This window comes from Arachis ipaensis, chromosome B10, assembly GCF_059453495.1.
Source record: "Arachis ipaensis isolate K30076 ecotype BB chromosome B10, ASM5945349v1, whole genome shotgun sequence".
In the NCBI taxonomy this organism is placed as follows: Eukaryota; Viridiplantae; Streptophyta; class Magnoliopsida; order Fabales; family Fabaceae; genus Arachis; species Arachis ipaensis.
This window is the reverse complement of record NC_142435.1, coordinates 127,489,317-127,496,302: the sequence shown is the minus strand read 5'-3', so window position 1 is coordinate 127,496,302 and position 6,986 is coordinate 127,489,317. Positions and strand designations below refer to the sequence as shown.

Below are 6,986 nucleotides of genomic sequence, written 5' to 3'. Positions count from 1 at the left end.
CAGTTTTTGGACCTTCTGAAGCTGATTCAATGCTATATCAAAGGGCCATCACTCCATGTCAAGTGGACAACAATTAGGGTAGATTAGAAATATGCTTTAGGTCATATTCTAGAGAGAGAAGCTCTCTCTTCTCTCTAGAATTAGGGTAGATTAGGTTAGATTTCTCTTAAATTTAGGTTTAATTCTTGTTTTCCTTTAGTTTTCCTTGTCATTTATTGTTATTGCATCTTTGTTCTTTACTTCTACTTGTTATTTCCCTTTTTTTGTTCTTTTATGTTTATGATACTTTGTTACTTTTAATTTTAATTAATGCAATTTATGTTTTATGTTTCTTATTGTTTAATTTAGTTGTTATTATTGTTTTCTTACAATTGGTAGTTGTAGATTTTATTATCTCTTGTTATTTTACCATGTTTTTCTTTTATACCTTCCAAGTGTTTGATAAAATGCTTGGTTAGATTTTTGCCTAGTTTTTCATACTCTTGGTTGGAAAATTAGGTAACTAGGTGAATTTGAGTTGTGGATGTCCATTCTACATTGTGTGAGGATTGTTAATTAATTTGGTTTCCACTAACTCTAAGCCTTCCATTAATAGAGTTGGCTAGGACTTGTGGATTGGGATCAATTATGCCCTTTTAACTAATTCTCGATGTAGGATTGACTAATTAGGATTAATTCTCCACAATTACCATGTTTGTGGTCCATAACTAGGATAGGAATCCTCAATTCCCCAATTCTTGCCAAGAGCTCTTTTTGCCATTTAATTTCCATTTTCATTGCTTTTACTTGCTTTCCATTTAATTACTTGCCATTTTAATTTCTTGCCTCTTATAATCAAAACCCCAAATTCCCCATAGCCAATAACTGAGCACTTCATTTGCATTTCCTAGGGAAGACGACCCAGGACTTAAAAATTCCCGATTTATAATTTGCTTTGAATTGTGACATCTTTTGATTTAAAATTTGATTGAGAGGATCCATTGCTGGTTTAGACTATACTTGCAACAGAAGTTATTTTTGAGAAATTCAAATTGGCATAAATCCTCTTCATCATCTTCTTTTTGAAGATAGTCATCTTGTTGCGGTATTGCATCGTGATGTAATCCAAGGTCAATGATATCATCATCCATGGATGCTGAGCTAAGGGTAATATGCTCAACGGTATCAACCACTATTTCTGAAGGAGTTGGGTCATCAATATGGTAAGGTTCCTGACCCTCTATCCTATCATCGGACTTGATCTGGCATCTTGTCTTAGTCTTAACCACAACCACTGAACTAGACTTGCATGAACTCCGATAAGGCAAAAAGTACACCTGTCGTACATTTTGAGGTAGAATAAAAGGATCATAGTGCCTATATTTCCTGGTTACATTAACTTCAGTGATATCGTAGTTGTTGTGCTTTTGTGTTCCTTGTCGCGAACTTGGATCATACCATTCACATTTAAACATGCACACCTTGTACGTAGTGCGACAGAAATACTCTAATTTAATATGTTGTGCAACACATCAAACCAATCAGAGTGACCTCCGCCTGAACCCCATGAACCCAAACTCTGATGTTATCTGTTTTCTTTTCAATCGACCAGTGTAAGATATGAAACCGATATCCATTAAAAGTGTACATCGGGTAGCAAGTGCTCTTATTCATTGGGCCCCAAATAAGTGCAACTAGTTCCGAATCTGTTGTGTCAGTAAGCTAAACGCTGATGTATTTTCTGAACTAACATAGAAAGTTGTTCAACATGTTACCCAAATTGGAATTCGGTGCGAACCTGTCAGAGCACAAAGCTAGTCTAACATTTCTCGGCTTGCTTGCAAATGTAGGATGCACCCGATCAAAATGCTTCTAGGCTTTTTCGTGTGACAGGTGCGTCATGATTCCATCATCCCTCTTATTGTTACTATGCCAGGTTATGTAAGGGACCGAACTCATTGATGGATACAATCGTTTTAGCCTAGGAATCAAAGGCAAATAGTGCATCCGTTTCATTGGAACTCTCTTTAACTGGCGTTTACCAATCTGTTCTCTCTCCACTTGGAACCTCAGTGATTTACAGAATCTGCATTCAGTGAGGTCTACATCCCTTTTGTAATACAGCATACACCATTCAAACAAAAATCAATTTTTAATGAGTTTAAACCCAATTTCAAAACTAACTTATTCACTTTGTAGTGGTTTTGGGGGATGCTAAAGGTCCCGACAGGTACTAATTTGTTATAAAAGGTGGCCCACTTATCAAAAGACTCATGTGTAAGATTTGACTCCGATTTAATAGTCATTATTCTAACACATGCAGACAACTCTGAATGAACACAACCCTCAAATAACGGTCTTGCAGCCGATTCTAACAGATGATAAAATATCCTTGCCTCTGGGTTATGCTCTTTTTCAGCCTCTACCAATTTCGTAACACCTGTTGCATCAAACACCACCTCGTTGTATCTTTCTTGATTTTTCTCCCAAGTTATGTCTCCTGATGAGCGGATAATTTATACGCTTTTTGGCATTGTTTTTAGTATGTTTTTAGTAGGATCTAGTTACTTTTAGGGATGCTTTCATTAGTTTTTATGTTAAATTCACATTTCTGGACTTTACTATGAGTTTGTGTGTTTTTCTATGATTTCAGGTATTTTCTGGCTGAAATTGAGGGACTTGAGCAGAAATCAGATTCAGAGGTTGAAGAAGGACTGCTGATGCTGTTGGATTCTGACCTCCCTGCACTCAAAGTGGATTTTCTGGAGCTACAGAACTCGAAATGGCGTGCTTTCAATTGCGTTGGAAAGTAGACATCCAGGGCTTTCCAGCAATATATAATAGTCCATACTTTGGCCAAGAATAGATGACGTAAACTGGCGTTCAATGCCAGCTTTCTACCCAAATCTGGCGTCCAGCGCCAGAAAAGGAGCCAAAACCAGAGTTGAACGCCCAAACTGGCACAAAAACTGGCGTTCAACTCCAAGAAGGACCTCTACACGTGCAACACTCAAGCCCAGCACAAGCACACACCAAGTGGGCCCCGGAAGTGGATTTATGCATCAATTACTTACTCATGTAAACCCTAGTGACTAGTTTATTATAAATAGGACCTTTTACTATTGTATTAGGCATCTTTGGTCTCAGTTTTAATCCATTGTTCATCTTAGGAGACTATTGATCACGTTTTAGGGGGCTGGCCATCTCGGCCATGCCTGAACCTTCACTTATGTATTTTCATACGGTAGAGTTTCTACACTCCATAGATTAAGGTGTGGAGCTCTGCTGTTCCTCAAAGATTAATGCAAAGTACTACTGTTTTCTATTCAACTCATCTTATTTCGCTTCTAAGATATCCATTCGCACCCAAGAACGTGATGAAGGTGATGATTATGTGTGACGCTCATCACCATTCTCCCCTATGAACACGTGCCTGACAAACACTTCCGTTCTACATGAAATAAGCCAGAATGAATATCTCTTAGATCTCCTAACCGGAATCTTCGTGGCGTAAGCTAGAATGATGGCGGCATTCAAGAGAATCCGGAAGGTCTAAACCTTGTCTGTGGTATTCCGAGTAGGATTCAATGATTGAATGACTGTGACGAGCTCCTAACTCGCGATTGCAGGGCGTTAGTGACAGACGCAAAAGGATAGTAAATCCTATTCCAGCATGATCGAGAACCGACAGATGAATAGCCGTGCCGTGACAGGGTGCATGAGCATATTATTCACTGAGAGGATAAGATGAAGCCATTGGCAAGGGTGATGCCTCCAGACGATTAGCCGTGCCGTGACAGGAGATTGGATCATTTTCCCGAGAGATGACCGAAAGTAGCCATTGACAGTGGTGATGTATCACATAAAGCCAGCCATGGAAAGGAGTAAGACTGATTGGATGAAGATAGCAGGAAAGCAGAGGTTCAGAGGAACGAAAAGCATCTCCATTCGCTTATCTGAAATTCCTACCAATGATTTACATAAGTACCTCTATCCCTATTCTATTATTTATTATTCGAAAACTCCATAATTATTTTATATCCGCCTGACTGAGGTTTACAAGGTGACCATAGCTTGCTTCATACCAACAATCTCCGTGGGATTCGACCCTTACTCACGTAAGGTATTACTTGGACGACCCAGTGCACTTGCTGGTTAGTTGTATCGAAGTTGTGACAGACAATAAAACTAGATCAGAGCACCAGGCCTTTGAAGCCATGGATATGTATCACAATTTCGTGCACCAAGTTTTTGGCGCCGTTGCCGGGGATTGTTCGAGTTTGGACAACTGACGGTTCATCCTGTTGCTCAGATTAGGTAATTTTCTTTTTGTTTTCTTTTCAAAAAGTTTTCAAAAATCTTTCAAAAATTTCTCACCTGTTTTCGAAAAAAAAATGTTTTCAAAAATAAATTATTCCATGGCTTCAGAATTTTTAAGAATGAATTCTAGTGTTTCATGAAGCATGTTGAAGCCTGGCTGGCTGTAAAGCCATGTCTTAATTCTTATACTCAAGAGAAGAGCTTCTTTATCTTTCTTAGCCAATTGGCTGTTGAATGTAAGGAATGTCAGGCGTGTCATGTCTGAGTTACATACTAAAGCTTGGCTGGCTATTAAGCTATGCCTGACCCTTTGATTGGAGCTTTAGAGCATAAGATTCCTGGAATTCATATTAAAAATTTTGGAATCCTTATTTTCTTTTTCAAAATTACTTTTCGAAAAATATAAAATAAAAATCCAAAAAAAAATTTAGAAAATCACAAAAAAAAAAAATATTTCATGTTTCTTGTTTGAGTCTTGAGTCATGTTATATGTTTGGTGTCAATTGCATGTGCATTTTGCATTTTTCGAAAATTTCATGCATTCATAGTGTTCTTCATGATCTTCAAGTTGTTCTTTGTCAGTCTTCTTGTTTGATCTTGATGTTTTTCTTGTTTTGTGTCTTTTCTTGTTTTACATGTACATTTTTTATTTATTAGAGTCTAAACATGAAAGATTTCTAAGTTTGGTGTCTTGCATGTTTTCTTTGCATATAAAATTTTTCAAAAATATGTTCTTGATGTTCATCATGATATTCACAGTGTTCTTGGTGTTCATCTTGACATTCATAGCATTCTTGCACACATTCATAATTTTGATCTAAAATTGCCATGCATTGCATCATTTTTCTTGTTTTTCTCTCTCATCATAAAAATTCAAAAATAAAAAAAAATATCTTTCCCTTTTTCTCTCAGCAAATTCGAAAATTTGAGTTGACTTTTTCAAAAAATTTTAAAATCAAGTTGTTTCTTACGAGTCAAATCAAATTTTCAATTTGAAAATCTTATCTTTTTCAAAATCTTTTTCAAAAATCAAATCTTTTTCAAAATTCTTAGTTATTTTTGAAAATTACAAAAATATTTTTCAAAAATCTTTTTCTTATTTTTATACCAAATTTTCGAAAATAACATAATCAATTAAAGTTTTGATTCAAAAATTTGAAGTTTGTTACTTGCTTGTTAAGAAAGATTCAAACTTTAAGTTCTAGAATCATATCTTGTGATTTCTTATGAATCAAGTCATTAATTGTGATTTTAAAAATCAAATCTTTTTCAAAAACTAATTTCTATCATATCTTTTCAAAAAAAATATCTTCTTATCTTATCTTTTTCAAAATTTGATTTCAAAATATCTTCTCTAACTTCCCAACTTCTTATCTTTTCAAATTTGTTTCAACTAACTAACTAACTTTTTGTTTGTTTCTTAACTTTTTCAAAACTACCTAACTAACTCTCTCTCTCTAATTTTCGAAAATATCTTCCCTCTTTTTCAAAAATTTCTTTTTTATTAACTAATTATTTTTATTTTTTATTTAAAAAAAATTCGAAAAAAAATACTAACCTTTTTCAAAAACTATTTTCAAAAATCACTAACTCTTTTTCAAAAATTGTTTTCGAAAATTCACTTCCCCCTCTCATCTTCTTCTATTTGTTTATTGATATACTAACATCTTTCCTTCAACTCTCCAAAAATCCGAACCCCCTCTCTCTCTGAGTTCAGATTTTCTTCCCTTCTTTTCTTCTACTAACACAAGGATCCCTATACTGTGGTATAAAGGATCCATATTATTATTACTATTTTTTCTGTGCCATCTTCTTTGTCATATGAGTAGGAGCAAGGACAAGAACATTCTTGTTAAAGCAGATCCAGAACCTGAAAGGACTCTGAAGAAAAAAATTAAGAGAAGCTAAAATACAACAATCCAGAGATAACCTTTCAGAAATTTTCGAACAGGAAAAGGAGATGGCAGCCGAAAATAATAATAATATAAGGAAGATGCTTGGTGACTTCACTGCACCTAATTCCAATTTACATGGAAGAAGCATCTCCATTCCTGCCATTGGAGCAAACAACTTTGAGCTGAAACCTCAATTAGTTTCTCTGATGCAGCAGAACTGCAAGTTTCATGGACTTCCATCTGAAGATCCCTTTCAGTTCTTAACTGAATTCTTGCAGATATGTGATACTGTTAAGACTAATGGAGTAGATCCTGAAGTCTACAGGCTCATGCTTTTCCCTTTTGCTGTAAGAGACAGAGCTAGATTATGGTTGGATTCTCAACCCAAAGACAGCCTGAACTCTTGGGATAAGCTGGTCACGGCTTTCTTAGCCAAGTACTTTCTTCCTCAAAAGCTGAGCAAGCTTAGAGCTGATGTTCAAACCTTCAGACAGAAAGAAGGTGAATCCCTCTATGAAGCTTGGGAAAGATACAAACAGTTGATCAAAAAGTGTCCTTCTGACATGCTTTCAGAATGGACCATCCTGGATATATTCTATGATGGTTTATCTGAGCTATCAAAGATGTCACTGGACACTTCTGCAGGTGGATCCATTCACCTAAAGAAAACGCCTGCAGAAGCTCAAGAACTCATTGACATGGTTGCTAATAACCAGTTCATGTACACTTCTGAAAGGAATCCTGTGAGTAATGGGACGCCTATGAAGAAGGGAGTTCTTGAAGTTGATACTC

At 35.9% G+C, this 6,986-nt stretch overlaps 1 non-coding gene across 1 annotated transcript; it reads right to left on the bottom strand.

Moving 5' to 3' along the window:
* Positions 1-6,655: 6,655 nt before the first annotated feature.
* LOC148581657 (small nucleolar RNA R71) lies at positions 6,656-6,763 on the bottom strand. Its single transcript, XR_015896020.1, has one exon. It is a non-coding gene; the product is annotated as a small nucleolar RNA R71 (small nucleolar RNA).
* Positions 6,764-6,986: the final 223 nt, after the last annotated feature.